Genomic DNA, 20,351 nt, shown 5'->3' with positions numbered 1-20,351 from the left:
TGAGAGGAAGATTAAATGAAACGTAATAGGTGAAGATTAATGGAATCCAGTCTAATACCCATTAAAGGAATAGGGACAAGCACATGTTTAAAAAAAGAGAGAAAAAATCATAAATTATAGGTTATAAGCAATAAATACAATGTAAATAGTACTCCTCCAGTTGAATATACTACAGGCCAAACTCCTCTATTTTACCTATAAAAAAATAAAAGCTCAGAGAGGTTAAGTGACCAGCCCAAAGTTAAAAAGCAGGCAGAAAAGGGGCTAAAATCTTGCTTAACTACTAAATGTGGCATACATTTTATAGAGCACTTTCACATACAAGATCCAATTGATCTTCACTATGAGGTAGTTAATTTGACTCATGAGAAAACCCAAGGCACCAAAGTTAGCTAGCCAGTTAGTGATGGAACCATGAGTAAAACCTGGGACACTGAATACTGCTTCTCTTAAGACAGAGATTGAAAGCCTTTCTTACTCATAACTTGACTAATACAAAAAACTATGCCTTAGCAAGCAATCACATTCTCGTACTCAATTAATAATTATGTTAAAGTCATACTACAAAGACATAAATGTTTCCATTCTGTATTTAATAGAATCAATCAGCTTCTTAACATATAAAATCCTCAAATCAAAGACAAGTTTTTTGACATATTTCCCAAACTAAAACCTCAGTAGATACTGGTTTAGTGCATGGCAGCAAGAATTATTTTTATTCTGTTTGTTCATAGATTATTTAAACAGGACAGCTGGGTTAGTGAGCTGCTGAATATTTTATCATAATCAAGCAGTACGTTGTTTCTATCACTGATGACCCCAATATTCACATTCTTAAAAATTACTTAATCAATCCTTTAAATTGCCCTTTCTTTCATGTAAGATTCTGTAGTTAACCCGTAGGTCAATCAGTTCTTGTACTTCAGATGATTCACTTTCATAAAATAATTATGCTACAAATACTGCATTATTATGCAGCTGAAGGGACAGGCTGGGAAACTGATTAAAAGGACTCAAGTAGAGATGAGCCAATTGAAAAATACAGCATCTAAATAATAGTTACATTTACAATACATTTTTCTGAATGTCATTAAAAATATATATACATCTGCTTGATATTCCAAATTCTTGCTTTAAAAGGGATCAAGCTTTGAAGGAAGATTTCTAGGTTTAACAAGAGAACATGGCACAGCAATGTAGGAGGTCAGAGCTCAGCTACCATGAAGGTTTTCAGACCGTTTGTGCAAATAAGAGCGTGTTCCCCGAGTTCTAAACAGGTCTCTGCTCAAAGCCACTTTCAAAGATGTGAAAATGGAGGGCCAAATGCATAAAAGTAATTTCTGAGTTTTGCAACTAATAACTGGCAACATTATTTTTGGGTGAGTGAGAAAAAAGAACCATTACATTACACACAAATGAGCAGCAATCACTCACACTACCTTCCTATGAATAAGAGAAGAATAAACATATAATTGGGGTGGGGATCAAGCACTTGAAATAGTTATGGCCAGAGATTACCATCAAAGTAACTGCTTGGCTCAGTTCATAAGATTTCACTTGGACTCATCAAGGATTGTCATCCAAAAGGCACAGCCTGAATGTACTAAATTTCCTGGTGAATTGAGATTGTGCATACATCTTAAGGTACGTTGCTTGCCTGTCTTCTGAGCATTTTTAAAACTATATTTGACAATAATGCAATTTTGAATCCCTTTTACCTAGTGTTAATTTTATAGTATACTTTTTAGGTAGACAAAACACTCAGTAAATGTGTTAGAGATTAATTGATAAAACAAGGCCCAGCTTGTGAAAAAGCAACACTACAGATAACACTTGATCCTCACAGCTTCCTCAGCCATAGCTCTAAAAAAGCCACACAATTCAGAATGATCATGCTGAATCATCTTATGAATTAATACAGATAAATTCTGTATTAATCCATTTTGTTCTATACTAAAATTATCTAAAATTGATCATTTGAAGTTGACTGCTACGTAGCATAATCAATAATTGAAATAGTCCATTCCTCAATCACCTTGGTTATGCAGGAGTTTTCTGCAAACATAGTTCTCTAGAGCAATTCACATTTAAAGTGTTCCACTAATTACAGTCTTCATTCAACACACATTTATTAAGCACTTATTGTGTACCACGCACTATCAGTACAGGAAACAGCATGCCGAATCAAATTAGCCCTTGCCTTTGGAGGCAGAGGGCATGGCTTACAGAAAGGCAAATATTACATAATGCAACAAGTGCTATAAAAGAAATGTGTACTAATCACTGAGCATTAAACTATTAGTAGGAGTTTGGTAAATATACTAGAGATTGCTCATGAGGAGAGGGGAGTAGAACAGACCCACAGCCTGTGCAAAGTTGTATAGGTAGAAAAGAGTACTTGTTTGGCAGGGCAACAACAGAGCTCAATAATAGCAAAAGTAAGCAATGACCAGAACAGGGCACAAAGGATCTTCAAAAAGTCATGTCAGGAGTTTAGCCTTTATCTCAACGAAAATGTGAAGCACTAAAAAGTTTCAAGCAGGGATGTGATAATGATTTTGGTTTAGAGAAATCCTTCTGGCTATACAACAAAAGGAAGGAATAAACTTGGAGGCAACCAAATCCAGTAATTTATTAAAACACAGTTAAAATCACTACTACCCTTAGATCAAGGCAACAGGATCTGGCCTTCCTGTGGCCACACCTCTCCCCATGTAATGAGCAGAGAAAAGGGCCAAGAGGAAGTGTCACGTTACTTGGTCTCACCCCAAGAGACCACTTTCCACCAACCTGGAATCCCAGAACTCCTAGCCTAAATGGCAGACCCCATTTCCAGGAAAGGTCCTCATGCAGGTATGTGCAACCCTAGGCCTGAAAGGTAGCCAAAGGGCAGTTGCTGAGGGAAGATAGGGGCTGTGGAGAAAGCTTAGACATTTTACCACAATTTTAAATATATATATGTATGTATATATATAATATTTGTAATATTGTATATATTATAAATAAACATTTAAGAAATATTTTATTGCGGTAAAATATATTTTATAATATATAAGTATATATAATATATACAATATTACATACAATATTGCATATATTATATGCAATATTGAAAATTAGCAATTTCATACTATACTCATGTATAAATGAATATTTGTGCCTAGAAACCTAAGTTTTTTAATGATATATAGTCCTGATCTGAAATTTTAAATTTTTAAATTTTTTGAGAATTTCTGAAGAATTCTCTGACAAGACAGAAAATATTTCCCCTATAAAACAGACATACTAAAAAGTCAGGATCAACGTACTAGAAAGTCAAAGCAATTTGAAGATAGATAAGCCAACCAGGTGTTGATAACAGGCTGATGAAACAAAAAAGAAAAATCATTTAGTGAAGGATCAATGTGTGGCTAAAGGCAGATATTTGCCATACACAAATGAGCAACTGTATTGCACAGCTCTTCTCATGAGTGTACAGAGATGCATTACCCTCACATTAAATAAAGACTCAGTGAGCAAAACACTGTAGCAAGCATCTGTTGGCTAATGACAAAGAAAGCCATAGACCCTTTGAGGCCAATTTCCACCCAGCTATAAGCATGGAAGCAGCAAACATACGTACTGCTTTTCAATATCAATCCCAAATAACCATGAAAAAGAAGCTCCTCGGCTTTCATGTTATTTTGTGGCAAAGGCATTACAAGTATTAATTACATATGCTAAACAAGACACTTAGAAAAAGTTAACTCTAAATAAGCAGATATCGAAATATATAACTGCATTTTATTCTCATTCCACCTTTCTTTGTCTCCATATCCATAGTAAGGAGAATTGGCCTACAGAAGGCACTAAACAAAACTGTAAACTAGGCAAAGTCTGTCTTCTGCATCCAGTCACTTACATTATCAGTTACTTTTTTCTGTCTTTATTTCACTACCTTTTCCTGCCTACCCTAACCCCAACATTCTTATATTTTCCAGGACCTCTGCTGTAATGTTCTCTGAGGCCCGCCTTGGCCTCCCTTGCTCCTGTGTTGAATTTATTTATCTATATTTTTCTCAATGCATGTGACCTGATAAAAGAACAGCACCTACAAACATCCATAACTCCTTTCCTTTTGCCTCTCCTTCCATCCAGGACTAATGCTTTCACCTAAGCTCAAGACCACACTCTCTCTTGCCTTCTCAGAAACCTTTTAAATACCCTTTATCTTACCAATGTATTCAACTTTCTCTCTTCACTAGTATCTTTCCTTCATTACATAAACACATTTAAGTCTCTACCTAAAAAACAACAAAACCTTTAGCTTAAAAGGCAAATAAATCCTACTATATGGAACTTACCCTATGGTGTCCTCCCTTTCGTCTCTGCCCTCACGCAAATTCCCTCTCCAGTCCACAGCAATACGACTTCTGCTAACACCATTATATTAATCCAAGAGTTCTTAACCTAGGGCAGTAGGGTCTGTGGATAGAATTCAGAAGGTCCATGAACTTAGATGGCAAAATAAATTATTTCTTTATTTTCTCCAAACCTCTAAAATTACTAATATATCTACTGTACTCACAAATTTACTAAATTACTATTGGCCTGCCACTATATCTTGTTGTATAGTATGTTAAACAAGCACATATTACTTTATCACAATTTGTTTGGTAATGATATTTTAGTATAATTGCTTTCCTTTGTAATCCTATGTATTTTATTTTATCCATCTGTGGTAAACTGTATTTTCCGAATATGCTGCAAAAATATCTCCCTTTCCACATGCTCTTCTATGATGTAAATTTGCCACTTCCCCATAAAGAGGTAGACCCTAATTCCCTTCTTAAATCCAGAGTGGCACTTAACTTGCTAGTAACCAAGAGAGTGTGGTGGAAGTAACACTGAATGACTTCTAATGCTGGTTAAGGAAAAGTCATGCAGGTTCTGAGACTAGGTTTGGGGTGATTTGTTAAACAGCGATTAACCAGCGATTACCAGAACATAATTCGGTACCTGGAACTAGAGTACTAACATAACAAAAACATGTGGTACTGGCTTTGGGACTGGGTGGTAGACACAAGGTGGAAGGGCCCTAAGAATCTCATTAGCAAAAGCTTGATGAGCCTTGAGAAGGCTATTGGAGAAGCCTTAAAGGAGAGTGAGTAAAATGCTCTCAGAAGCTGGAGGAAAGAAGACCCTTGTTATAAAGTGGCAGAAAATTTAGCAAAACTGTTGCCTGTGCTAAGTTAAAAAGGAGAAAATGTTGATAATGAACTGTTACTTCTAGCTAAGGTAATTCCCAAGCAGAAGGTCCAAAGTGTCAACTGATTTCTTTTTACAGATAGAGAGATGAGTTAAAGAAAGTATTCTGTTTTCAAGCAAAATTTAAGGAAATATAAAGGAACCAGCAATTGCTGGGTTCAAAAGTAAAACTATTTTCATCTACAATCTCTCCCAGCAGAGAATGCTCAAAGTAAGAAAAGGTCTGAAGACAAAGATCAAATAGAGGGTGCTGAAAGGAAAATCTGGTCTCCAGGAAGAGAGGAAGCCAACGGTGTTACTGAAAAATCCTTTATTAACACCTGGTTTCTCCTTGATCTCCTTACCAGTGCCTTTTTCTGTACTTGTCCACTAAAACTAGATGTGCTCAAGGCTTTTGTACTCAAATCCTGAGCAATTTCTTCTTCAACCACTCCTGAAAACCTATTAACCCAAAAATCTCTCTCTCAAGCCCCCACCTCTCTCCAAGAATTGTACACAGATCTGCACATCTCCACTTGAATATCTCAGAGAAACCTCAAACTAAATTATTTCAAAACCCTATCCATCCCTACTCCACAAGTTCTTTCTATACATGAACATGCATTGGGAATAAATAGCACTACCATCCATTTAATTGCACAATGTAGGAGTCATCCCTGATTTCTTCCTCTCCTTCTCCCTGGCCCCATCCTCCCCCAACCAACAATAATATCAGTCATCAAGTTCTATAGATTCTACCTGCTAAACCTCTCTGGAGTCTACCCCCTCTCCAGTTACTTCCTGTCTGGACTACATTCCAAGTAGTCTCTCCGTTCCAATATATATTTCATACTATTCTCAAAATCACCTTCTTAAACAAAATATTAATCATGTTAATCTACTGCTTAAGACCCTTCAGAGATCCCTATCAAAACCTTTTGACATAGCTTACAAGTAAGTACTTTTCGATCCAGCCCTCCCCTACAAACTACCCCACATACCATTTATTCTAACTACGCCAAAATAAGGACCCAACATGATTATGAGTACATACTTTTCCCCCTAGGAAGCAACTCCTGTTATGAATCCTAAGTACTTTGCTATGTATTTACTGCTTCAACAATTATAGAGCACCTACTCTGTGGCAAATCTGGCAGGACCTATGCCAGGGCTAGGAATACAAAAATAAATGAGAAACAGGTCCTGGCCTCTCCCCTGGAAGCACACAGAAAGAAGGGAAATAAGTACAACACATGGATTTATAATGGAAGATAGCATGATGTGGTAGACTGACTATTCGAGGAGGGCAGAGAGGTAGAGCAGACAGTAAGAAAAACAACAGGATAAATATAGTACTTTCTCCTGGAGCAGCAAGTCTCTTTGATGCAGAAACTTAAAACATTTTAATATTAATATGCTCATTATAAGCAGAATACAAATTACATGAAAGATGCAATAAAATACTTTAAAATTCATGGGCCATTTTGGGTAAGAATGACTATCCAGAGTTAGAATTTAAAGTAATATGACTAAGCAGAAGGACAGCCACGTTAAGTCAGAGACCCTCGTAGAACTGAGCAACTCACACCACCTAAAGGCTGGCTTTTTGGCCCCACCTATCCAAAAAGCCAACACTGGCTGGGTGAAAATTCAGTGAAATACCACTGGATGGGCAAAATTACAGCCAGCCTACACCTCTACACAGCCTCTATAGAGGGCTTCAGACATGGCAAGAAGGCTTGCAGATGACTGAGGAATCTTCAACTTACTCACTTGCTCGGTCAGATTAAAGTTACCTGTAATTATATAAAGGAAGTCTAAGAAGACCAGGAAAAATTATACACTGGCTCCAACTCCTACAGAGATGATGAGTTAGCAAAACTGCTGATGCCCTTTCAGAAGATCAGCCCTTGGGGAAGTTACACAGGAAAAATGGAGACACCTATGAGAAACACCTGCAGTGACAAGGACCCATTTTGAACTGGTATGTGTGGAATGGTGGCTTTGGCCTGAGGCAAGAGGCAGCCCACCAAAGCCATGGGATAACAAAATAGAAAAAGAACTACTGAAGTTCTGTTTTTGCTTTTCTCGTGTCCCAGCAACTATGTGCACACAACGTAGTCCCATATATGGGACAACCTCTGGTCTCTGGTCCTCAGGAAAACAGGAGCTGAGAAAAACAGCTGGATACAAACTAACCTCCCCTGGCTGCTTCTTCACATCACCCTCTGCTCCTACACAAACCTCTTCCTCAAGAGAAACAGTAAAGAAGTGACCTGAGATTATATTGTACGGGGTTAGGAGTGACTGACTGACTCAAGCTCTCTGAGGCCTGGGACTCTCTAACTCCTACCCTGATATCACTGGGACATAAAGCTGATCCTCCCCACAGAAGCACTGTCTGACAGAGTAAAATATCAAGTACCAAAGAGTAAATGTAAAACAAGATGTTTTAGTCTGTTCAAACTACCATTACAAAATACCATAGACAAGATAGCTTAAACAACAGAAATACTTCCTCACAGTTCTGGAGGCTGGAGGTCTGCAATTAGGGTGCCAGCACAGTCAGGTTTTGGTAAGAGCTCTCTTTCTGGCTTGCAGATGGCCACTTTCTGGTGTGTCCACATAGAAGACAGAAAGGAACAGCAAGCTCTCTGGTATCTATTCTTATAAAAGCACTAATCTCATTGAACCAGGGCCCCACCTTCATGACCTCATCTAACCCTAATTATCTCCCAAAGGGCCCACCTCCAAATACCACATATTGGACATTAGAGCTTCAACATACGAATTTGGGGTAGGGGGAATGACATACAGTCAGTCCATAACACCTATTTTTTTTAAAAAAGGTGAAATTTGATCCTAACATTGTACCATACAAAAAATCAACACCATATGGATCAAAGACTTAAACATCGAAAGCAACTTTAAAAAACTTAGTGGAAAAGATGACTATCTTTTGACCACAGGGTAAGGAAAATTTTCTTAAATAAGAGAAATTTGACTATACTAAGAACCACTGTTCATCAAAAAATACCTTCAAGAAAGTAAAAATACAAGTTATAAACTAGCAAAAAGTGTTCACAATACACACAACTTATAATGCACTATTATAAATAACATATAAAGGAGTAACACACACATATACACACAATCAGAACATGGCCAGAAAAATGGGCAAGAGACAATGAAGAGGCATTTCACAGCAGAATGCAACATATAACCAACACATGTACAAAAAACTGTTCATCACTGGGGATCACAGATTTTCAAAGCAAGACCCCGTGTTACAAAAAACCATGGAAAGCTTTGTAATGGACCAAAAAACAAAGAAACAAACAAACAAAAATTAGTCAAACTTCTCTCAAGTTCACACATACATTACCTCCATCTTTCATTGCCTTTGAGCAATTTTTCAATTTGATGAAATGTAGAAAATTGATGATAATGTGAATTATTCTTGTGTACAACAGAGCAAATTACTTGTGTCCAGTGGACTACAATTGGTAATTGCACAGGAGATATAACAATTTTTGCATTTATTTGAAAATTTTATTTCAGCATTCCTTTACTACACATAAATGAGAAGCTCTTCAAATTTCCCTTTGAACTGATTTTAACATCTTACCGGTTTCCTCAATAGTGAGTTAAATAAAATACTTGACAAGTGACAATTTTATATCTGTATGAGAGTCACAATTATAACTCCTTTTAAAAATCCTTTAGGACCACAATTAAAATTCAACATCACCCACTATGATTTTTAAAAAAACAAACAAAAAAAACCTTTCAGCAAACGAGGAATAGAAAGGGTTACTCAACCCAAGGATAATATCTTCATGGTCAAAGACTGAAAACTTTCTCCCCCAAATCAGGAACAATCCAAGGATGTCTGCTCTCACCACCTGCATTCAAAATTGTACTAGAGGCTCTAGTTAGTAAATAAGGCAAGGGAAAAATGATAGGATGATAGAAAGAATTAAAAAAATATATGATAGGAAGAAGTAAAACTGTCTTTACTTACATACATATCATAGTTACATAGTAAAGCCTAGAAAATCTTAAGAAAAAAAAGGCTACTAAAATTTACAAAGGCCAATATACAAAATTAAATGATATACTAGTAATGAACAACTGGAAATGAAACACTTTTAAAATGCCATTACAATAGCATAAAAAATCAAAGTAGAAGACTTGTACACTGAAAACTAAAAAAAATACATAGCTCTTGAGAAATTAAAGATGATCTAAATAAGTGGAGTGAGATATCATGTTTATAAAGTGTTAAGATGTCTACTCACTCCAAATTAACCTGTGGAGTAAGTACAGTGTGAAGCAAAATCTACAAACGTTTTTTCAGAAAATGAAAAGCTGATCCTAAAACCTAAGTGGTAAAGTGGATTTTAATATTTAAATGAAAATACAAGGAGCCTAGAAGAGCCAAAACAAATCTTTAAGAAAAACAAAATTAGAGGACTTACACTATCTGACTTCCAAACTTATAAAGCTACTGTAATCAAGATAGTATGGTACCGGCAAAAAGAAGAAAAATACATCAATGGAACAGAAGACAGAACCCAGACACACACATACACAGTCAACTGATTTTTTTTTTTTTTTTTTGGCTGCATTGGATCTTTGTTGCTGTGCACAGGCTTTCTCTAATTGCGGTGAGCGGGAGCCACTCTTTGTTGAGGTGTGCGGGCTTCTCACTGCAGTGGCTTATCTTGCTGCGGAGCACGGGCTCTAGACACGCGGGCTTCAGTAGTTGTGGCACACTGGCTCAGTAGTTGTGGCTCGCGGGCTCTAGAGCGCAGGCTCAGTAGTTGTGGCGCACAGGCTTAGCTGCTCCGTGGCATGTGGGATCTTCCCAGACCAGGGCTCGAACCCACGTCCCCTGCAATGGCAGGTGGATTCTAAACCACTGTGCCACCAGGGAAGTCCCTGTCAACTGATTTTTGACAAAGTCGTCAAAGCAACTCAATGAGGAAAAGAAAATCTTTCAACAAATGGCACTGGGAAAACTGGTTATCCACATGCAAAAGAATGAAGTTGAACCCTCACCAGCACCATATACAAAAGTTAAGTCAAAATGGATCAAATACTTAAATGTAAGACCTAAAACAAATACCTAAATGTAAGACCTTTCTCTTAGAAGAAAACATACGGCAAAAGTTTCAGAGCATTGGATTTGGCAATGATTTCTTGGATATAACACCAAAGGCATAGGTAACAAAAGACAAAACAGACAAATTGGACTTCATGAAAATTTTTGTTTTGTGCATCCAAAGACACTATTCATGGAGTAAAAAGGCAAGCCACAGAATGGGAGAAAATATTTGCAAATCATATATATGATAAGGGATTAATATCGAAAATATATAGAGAACTCCTAAAACTCAACAACAACAACAAAAATAACCCTGTTCAAAAATGGGCAAAGGACTTGAATAGACATTTCCCCAAGAAGATATACGAATGGCCAATAAGCACAGGAAAAGATGCTCAACATCACTAATCATTAGGGAAATGCAAATCAAAACTACATCTCACACCCACTAGTATGGCTGCTATGAAAAAAATAGTAAACAAGTTTTGGCAAAATGTGGAGAAACTGGAACCCTTGTGCACTGTTCAGGGGAATTTTAAATGGTACTTCTGCTGTGGAAAGCAATAGTGATTCCTCAAAAATGAAAATAGAATTACCAAATGATCCAGCAAACCCACTTCTGGGCATAAACCCAAAAGAACTGAAAGCAGGATCATGAAGAGATATTGGTACATCGAAGTTCACAGGAGCATTTTTCATAATAGCTAAAACATAGAAGCAACCCAAGTATCCATCAACAGATGAATAGATAAGCAAAATATGGTATATACATATAATGGAATATTATTCTGCTTTATAAAGAAAGGGAAAATACACTACAACACAGATGAACCTTGAGGACATTATGCTAAGTGAAATAAGCCAGTCACTAAAAGACCAATATTGTATGATTCCACTTACATGAGGTACTTAGAGTAGTCAAAGTCATAAAGACAGAAAGCATTATTGTGGTTGCCTGGGACTGGGGGGAGGGGAAAATGGGGGTTTGTTTCACAAGATGAAAGGAGTTATGGGGATAGATGGTAGTGATCGCTGCACAACGTGAAAGCATTTAATACCACTGAACTGTACACTTAAATATGGTTAAAATGATAAATTTTTTGTTACGTATATTTGACCACAAATTTTTTAAAAGACATATTAAAAAAGAGAGCGAGAATGGGAGGAAAGAAGTTTATGATGGTGAGAAAAGATGATTTTTTAAAAACAAATTGATAGAAATCAGAATAGTGGTTCGCTCTGGTGAGGGAAAAGAATGTCAAGGAAGGAGCCTGAGGAAACTGAAGTGGTAATAAAAATGTTCTAAATTTTTATAGGGGATTGGATTATATAGGTATATGCACATGTCAAAACTCACTGAACTGTATATTTAAGATCTGTGCATTTTATGTAAAGTTGAAAATTATACCTTGCTTTTAAAGTTTTTTTAAAGATCACAACTAGATACTATTTTAGATCATTCAACTAGCAAATTTTTAAAGTCTGAAAACACCAAGTACTGGAGAGACTGTAAACCAACAGGATATCTTATACACTGATGGTAGAAGGATAAAATGGAGCAATCACTCTAGAAATAAACTTTGGATTATCTTTTAAAGTTTAATATTTACTACTGATACCGTATGACCCAGCAATTCCATTCATAGTTACGTACCCAGGAGAATCTATTGCACATGAACTGTAAGAGTCATGTATAGGAATGTTTCTTGCAACAGTGTTAAAAATAGCAAACACCTGAAGACAGAATTTTTTATCACTCAAACCCAGAAATAAGTTGAGCGTGATAACTAAGGGTATCAGTTTCAAATATTGAAGATGTCTTTATGTTTTAAAGACAACTCAGTTTTAGTATGTATATATTATCAGTTTGTTCAAGGTGTGTGTGTACAGAACAAATCCAAAATTAAGGCACAGAATTAAGGTACTATAATGAATTTTTATTTTAAAAGGTAGAATTTATTAATTCAACATGGCTTTTATGAGAGTAAAGATTGGAACTTATCTAAGTGCTGGTTACATCATCTATACTATATTCGTACACAAAATATCCTGCAGCTGTAAACGTGAATGAAGTAGATCTAAATATACAGAAAGATCTCCAAGTGATGAAAGGCAGTTGAAAAAGGAAGAAGTAGAACAGTACATTCTCATGGATTAAAATAAACTCCAATATAGATATTTTAAAATTTATATTTGCAAAAATAATTTGAAAGCTAATAAACTTCTAATGGAACTTTATTCTGAAAATAAGGACAGGGGATCTAAGGTGAAAGGAAGACTTACTTTTCACTGTAAATCCTTTGGTACCATCTGAATTTCTGACCACATACCTGTTTTTTCAATTTACATGGAGGGAGGGGAGAAAGAGGCTCTCAGACTTTCATGTTTCTGGCAAGCAACCTCTCCCATGCCTCACAGCAGATATGCCAAACCTTTACCACTCCCTTCAAACTCCATATCTCACCACTGTTGCCTCCCTCCAGAACATCGCCAACCACCACATCACCAAGCCAAGGACCTTGTTTTCCATTTCAGAGGAATGGGGAACTGCCTATATTTCCTAATTCATTCCCATAAATTTATCTCTGGCTACATCCATGGGCATATCCTTCCCTCAGAAGAAACAGGCTACTTCAGGCAAATACGTATTCCAGATGCAATCTTTCACCTCTGAAGGGGAGCCTATTCTCTGTGTCATTCCTCTCTCCACTTCCACAAGCTTGCTCATAACTGGTCCCTTCTCCCACCAGCTCTGTACATACACATGCTCAAAAGTCTCTCCTATATTAAAAAATATCTTATGTTCTCCTCTGTGTAGCACCCTAAACTCATTCTTCCCCTTCACAGTTAAACTTCTCACAACAGTAGTCCTTACTTCCTGACAGTCTCTTCTTCTACATTTCCCATTCACTGCTCAACCTACCAGAATCTTGTTTCCGTACCCACCACTAAAACAACAAAAACAAAAACAAAAACCACTCTTGCTACTCTTGCTAAAATCACTAAAAGACTAAACCAATAGTCATTTTGTGAACCTTACTTTACTTGATCTCTCTGCAGTATCTGACACTGCTGACTTCTGCCACTCTTTTTTTTTTAATAAATTTTTATTTATTTATTTTTGGCTGTGTTGCTGCGCGTGGGCTTTCTCTAGTTGCAGCAAGCGGGAGCTACTCTTCATTGTGGTGTGCGGCCTTCTCATTGTGGTGGCTTCTCTTGTTGCAGAGCATGGGCTCTAGGTGCACGGTCTTCAGTAGCTGTGGCTCGTGGGCTCTAGAACGCAGGCTCAGTAGTTGTGGCACACAGGCTTAGTTGCTCTGCGGTATGTGGGATCCTCCCGGAGGGCTTGAGCCCGTGTCCCCTGCATTGGCAGGTGGATTCTTAACCACTGAGCCACCAGGGAAGTTCCTGACACTCTTCTTGAAACCCTCTAATCCCCTGGTTTCTGTGACACATCTCTCTTCTATCTCTACGATATGCGTTGGAGATTCAGAGATGTATACGACAAAGTCCCTGACTTCAAGGAGCACAGATTCTAAAATGAGAGAAATATATGCAAACAATCACAACACAGTGAAATAGTACTATGATAGTTATAGGTACAAAGTGCTGCGGTAGCTTCATGATGCAGAAAGAGAGGGAGCATGCATTCTAAGAGGCAGCAACTAGAATGTACAAAGTCACACATATAAATCAGCATGGTATGTACAGGGAATTTAATTGATAATCGTTCAGCATACAAGTTTTGAAATCTGATTCTACTATTTACCAGCTCAATGACATAAAATAACAATCTCTATTTCAAAGGACTACTATGAAAATTAAATTAAATAGGGTCTTAGCATAGGGTCTGGCATATATTGAAAGGTCTCAATAAATGCTAACTTTTTCATGACAAAAACACTGAACAAACTAGGAATAAAAGGGAACTTCCTCAACCTGATAAAGGGCAGTTAGGAAAAACCCACAGGTAACATCATACTTAATGCTAAAAGACTGAATTCTTTCCCCCTAAGATCAGGAACAAGATGAGGATGACTGCTCTCACCACTTCTATTTAACACTGTGCTGAAGGTTTTAGTCAGGGCAATTAGGTAATAAAAAGACATAAAAGGCATCCAGATTGGAAAGGAAGAAATAAAACTATCACTATTTGCAGATGACAAGATATTAAATATAAAAAAATTCTAAGTAATAACTACTAAACTAACAGTTGAACTAAGAGTTCAGCAAGGGTGCACGGTTTAAAAATCAATTACATTTCTATACTCCAGCAATGAACAATCCAAAAACAAAAGTAAAGAAACTATTTCATTCACAATACTATGAAAAAGAGTAAAGGACTTAAGAACAAATTCAACAAAAAAAGCACAAGACATACGTTGAAAATTATAAAACATCATTGAAAGAAATTAAAGAACACCTAAATAAATGAAGAGACCTCCAATGTTCATGGACTGGAAGGCTTACTATTGTAAAGTTTCCAAACTGGTTTACAGATTCATAATACAGATCAACATGGCCTCTATCAAAATCCCAGATGGATCTTTTTTTGTAGAAATTGACAATCTGATCCTAAAATTCATATGAAAATGCAACGGGGGACTTCCCTGGTGGTCCAGTGGTTAAGAATCCATCTTGCAATGCAGGGACACCCGTTCAATCCCTGGTCCGGGAATTAAGATCCCACATGCCGTCGGGCAACTAAGCCTGCATGCCACAACTACAGAGCCCACGCGCTCTGGAGACTGTGCACCACAACTAGAGAGAAGCCCACATGTGCACTGCAATGAAGAGCCCGCGTGCCGCAACTAAGACCTGACGCAGCCATACAATAAATAAATAAATATGTTTTTAAAAAAAGAAAGAAAGAAAATGCAAGCACCAGAAGAGTCAAAACAACCTTGAATAAGAACAAACTTGGAGAATTCACACTTTGTGATTTCAAAACTTCCTACAAAACTACAGTAATCAGACAGTGTGATACTAGCACAAGGAAAGATGTATAAATCAATGGAATCGAATTAAAAGTCCAGAAATAAATCCTTACATTTATGGTCAACTGATATTCTTTAAGGGCGCCAAGATAATCCAACGGCCTAGGACAACTAGATATCTGAATGCAAAAGAATGAAGCTGAGGGGCTTCCCTGGTGGCGCAGTGGTTGAGAATCTGCCTGCCAATGCAGGGCACACGGGTTCGAGCCCTGGTCTGGGAGGATCCCACATGCCGCGGAGCAACTGGGCCCGTGAGCCACAACTACTGAGCCTGCGCGTCTGGAGCCTGTGCTCCGCAGCAAGAGAGGCCGTGACAGTGAGAGGCCCGCGCACTGCGATGAAGAGTGGCCCCCGCTTGTCACAACTAGAGAAAGCCCTCGCACAGAAACGAAGACCTAGCACAGCCAAAAATAAATAAATAAATAAATAATTTAAAAAAAAGAATGAAGCTGAGCCTCTACTTCACACCATACATAAAAATTAACTCAAAATGAATCATAGACCTAAATTTAAGAGCTAAAACAATAAAACTTACATTTAGAAGAAAATATGAATAAATCTCCATCACATTGGATTAGGTAATGGTTTCTTAGATAAAACACCAAAATCATAAGCAACAAAAGAAACATAGATAAAATTAAAAACTTTTGTGTTTTAAAGAACAATATTGAGAAAGTGAAAAGACAATTCACAGAATGGGAGAAAATATTTGCAAATCATATATTTCATAAGTGACTTGTATCCAGAATATATAAAGAACTCTTACAATAAAAGGATAACCTAATTTTTAAATGGGCAAAGGATTTGCATAGACATTTCTCAAAGAAAGATATACAAATGGCCATTAAGCACATGACAAGGTATTCAACATCATTAGCCACTAGGGAAATACAAATCAAAAGCACAATGAGGGCTTCCCTGGTGGCGCAGTGGTTGAGAGTCCGCCCGCCGATGCAGGGGACAGGGGTTCATGCCCCGGTCCGGGAAGATCCCACATGCCGCAGAGAGGCTGGGCCTGTGAGCCATGGCTGCTAAGCCTGCGCGTCCGGAGCCTGTGCTCCGCAACGGGAGAGGCCACAACAGTGAGAGGCCCGCGTACCAAAAGAAAAAAAAAAAAAAAAAGCACAATGAGATACCACTTTACATCCATTAGAATGGCTGTAATTTAAAAAAAGAAAAAAAGGAAGAGGATAATAACAAATGTTGGTGATGATATGGAGAAACAAATACTCATACGTCACTGGTGGGAATGAAAAATGATACAGTCTCTTTGGAAAACTGTTTGGCAGCTCCTCAAAATGTTAAACATGGATTTACCAAATGACCCAGCAATTCCACTCTTAGGTATGTACCCAAGAGAAATGAAAACATGTACACACAAAAACTTATACACAAATGTTCATAGCAAAATATTCATAATAACCCAAATGTAGAAACAACCTACTGATGAACAGATAAGCAAAATATGGTACATGCATATTGTGGAGTCCAGCTCCTGACCAAGAAATCGACGTGTGACTTTTCCAACCTGACCATAAATGACTACAAAGGCCCTGGCAGGCCTCACATAGGAAATCTGCCCTCCCCTGACCAGACTTGGTGCACAGCCAGTGCACTGCAGTCTCTGAAGGGAGTTGCAGTCAAGGACCCAGGCACCCCTGACTGACCATGCTCTTTAGCACAGCTGTATCCCTAGCCCAGGTACTTTCTTCCAGAAGTTTCTTTATATGTGGCCTGCAGCTGAGGCCTTTCTTCAGGTGCCTCTTCTGAGATCTTCTCATTAGGGAGGAAACATTAAAGACATTTTTTCTCTACTCTGACTCAGTACTTTTCCACTCCAAGTCCTTCCATCTCACCCTCCAACCAGCCCTGCGTCCATAAAACTGCAGGAACCTTTTGTTTGGGGCTCCCTCAGCAGTGAGACAACCCCCCCAACCCCGTACTGATTCACCTGAGTGAGAGGGCCTGCACTTTCTCAGGTTTAGCCTCCTGCTTATACTATCTCAGTAAGTGAATAAAGACTAGAATGTTACTTTCATTTTGGAATGTTGTTTTTAATCAGCTACCTTGACACCTGGAAGCTCAGTGCTTACCCCTGCCCCCCAGCCCACTTCTCTCTCACAAGCTCAGCTAAACTCCTGACACATAAAATAGAATATTATTTAGCCATAAAAAGGAATGAAGTACTGGTTCATGATGAACCATGGATGAACCGTGAAAACTTTATGCTAAATGGAAGAAATAAGTCACCAAAGACCACATACTGTACAATTCCATTTATATGAAATGTCCAGAATAGGCAGCGCTATAGAGAGAAAGTAGATTAGTAGCTGCCAGGGACTGAGTAGAGAGAGGAATGGATAGTGACTGCTAATGAGTTCTGATGTCTCTTTGAAGTGATGAAAATATTCTAGAATTAGACTGTGGTGATAGTTGCATAATGCTGTAAATACAATAAATTACATCAAATTTAAATAAATGGATGAATTTCATGGTATCTAAATTATTTCTCAGTAAAGCTGTTTTCTTCAAATGTTAGTTCCTAACATTCCTAGAGCACTAGTGAGATGGAAAAATGGATATAAAGCAGATTATACTGCTCTGTAGGAGTCTAAAATATCCTTTGAACACTGTAAAGGTACTGAAGGATTCTGAGTCATGGACTAACATGATGACATTTATCTTTTAGAAAAAGCACCCTCATAAGTGTGACAAGAATGGCTTAGAGAGCAGCTGGACTCAAGGTGGAAAGACCAGATGATGGACTTATAATGTTACATTTAAAAAATTAAAAGATGAAGAAGATTTGAGCCAAGACATGTAAGAAAAGGGAAAGAGCTATGATACTACCTTTAGAGTGGAATGCTATCTATAGAAAACAAACACTAACATACTAAAGGATATATCCTTATTTTATAAGCCCCCCCCCAAACAGAGGGAACTAGAGAAAATAATCAACTCCAAGAGAACAGAGTGGTAGAAAACTCTTAATAACTGAACTATTAAAATAGTTACCAGTTGTTGTAATCTATGACTTAACTAATTGAAGGTTTGCCTTCAAGAATATCAGATTATTATGCCAATATCTTTCTCAAGTGCGTGTCAGGGAACAGCAGTGTGAACTCCAAACTTTGAGTATAAAAAACAAAGGAAAAATTCACTCAAAACTATTTTAATTGCTAGAACCAGCTTCATTTGTTTCAATCAAATGTCCTACAAAGTAAAAGTAAGCATGCTATATATGTAGCTTTATAATAAATAGTATTTGCCTCCTATTAAAACTCTCAGAGGGAAAGACATTAAATTTTTAATGCCTTAAATTTTTCAGAAACAATTATTTCTCATTATAAAATATATCTTAAGGGGCTTCCCTGGTGGTGCAGTGGTTGAGAGTCCGCCTGCCGATGCAGGGGACACGGGTTCGTGCCCCGGTCCAGGAGTATCCCGCATGCCGCGGAGCGGCTGGGCCCGTGAGCCATGGCCACTGGGCCTGCGTGTCCGGAGCCTGTGCTCCTCAGTGGGAGAGGCCACAACAGTGAGAGGCCCGTGTAACAAAACAAAACAACAACAACAACAACAACAAAAATATATATATATATTAAAAGGCAAATGCATTTATAAAATATCTCACCTTAGGTTTTCAGACAAATCCACAGAAATCTCTACAGCATAACTTCCAGTTTAGGCAGATACCTATTGAAAAAAAGGAAAAAGACATGGTCAATATGACTAAATTTGAGTAGGGAACTTCATTTTTTCAAGAGGAGAACCCTAACTTGATCGTTTACCCCCTAAAATTTTGTGCTCAAGTTGTTCTTTAGAAGCTTGTAAAATGTCAAGGATCTTAATTCTGCTAGACTTTCTATTGTCTATAATTATTTAAACATTTTGACAAATCTTGAAATACAAAACTTATCAAAACATATACTATATTAACAAGGGTGAGGGGATCAATTCAAGAAAAATAATTTTTGTTCACCTGCTCAAGTTTTCAAAACAGAAGGCATTTTCTAAAAGTCTGCACTCCCCATAATACCACCACCATGACCTCCTATCCTCACAAAAATGACAGAATTCAAAAATCTGGAAATATAAAAGTAAACCAACAGCATGTGTTATAAAACAAGTAAAAGGGAAGATTAAATAAAACAAATGGCTAATAAGTTATGAAAATTTCACCTACATTGGCAAAGGAAATCAAATTGAGATATCATCTTTCATCAATAAAATTTGAGTTGTTTTTTAAATAAGATGTTAGTTATTAGTGCTGTTCCAGTCCTCCTCCTTCCTAGACTCACAGTAGAACTGCACTTCACTGCCCTGTTTCAACTTAGTTCTGGCTACATGACTTGCTTTAGCCACTAAAATGTACATAGACATGATATATTATTAGGCATAAGCTTTAGGAACCAGTACACAACTGGAAGACCTACCCACTGCTGCAGTGATTATGGAAGGAAGTAACCAGATGGAGCTCTGATCAGGGTGGTTCACTAAATGACTCCAAAGAGAGAGAGAAGACCCCCTGCTGATATGTGTTAGACATGTAGCAGGAGCAAAAAATAAACATTGTTGTATTAAACCACTGAGATTTGGGGGATTGTTACTATACCATAATCTACAGCTATACTGATAGCTACAAATTATAATGTAATATAATAACATAATTATAGTAATATAATGATACAATACAATGGGCATCTTTGCACATACCACTATTGTGGTAGTGTAAATAGGTAAAGTCTTTTTGGAAAGCAATTTTGCAATACACAAGGGCTTTAAAAAGTTCAAACCCTTTGACCTAGTAACTTCTCTCTCGGAACTCTGTCCTAAATAATAAAAAATCCGAAGGTTTATATCATAGCACATTTATGACTGTAAAGAACTGGAAATTAACTAAAAGTTCATGTCCCAATTCAACATTCATGACACCATCAAGAAGCTTATAATTCTAAAGAAAACACAGTTCAGGTACATACAAAAAAAGTAAAAAATAAAGATCCCAAAATGTACAACAA

At 37.4% G+C, this 20,351-nt stretch overlaps 1 protein-coding gene across 8 annotated transcripts in view; it reads right to left on the bottom strand.

Annotated features, from left to right (window-relative positions):
* Window positions 1–20,351, bottom strand: part of PEAK1 (pseudopodium enriched atypical kinase 1) — a gene marked incomplete at its 3' end in the record, with an annotated part of 295,822 nt that overhangs the window by 222,600 nt on the left and 52,871 nt on the right. For 6 of the 8 annotated variants that reach the window (XM_081230131.1, XM_081230134.1, XM_081230132.1 and 3 more), the window contains exons 2-3: window positions 18,965–19,026; window positions 4,344–4,464 (exon numbers count right to left, since the gene is read on the bottom strand). Of the gene's footprint in view, window positions 1–4,343; window positions 4,465–7,749; window positions 7,837–18,964; window positions 19,027–20,351 lie in introns of those variants that run through there. The other 2 variants (XM_081230137.1, XM_081230133.1) reach the window with 2 other exon arrangements.

Source organism: Mesoplodon bidens (assembly GCF_964165515.1).
Source record: "Mesoplodon bidens genome assembly, chromosome: 3".
NCBI lineage: Eukaryota > Metazoa > Chordata > Mammalia > Artiodactyla > Ziphiidae > Mesoplodon > Mesoplodon bidens.
The sequence above is the reverse complement of the archived record's forward strand: the minus strand, read 5'-3'. Positions and strand labels throughout refer to the sequence as shown.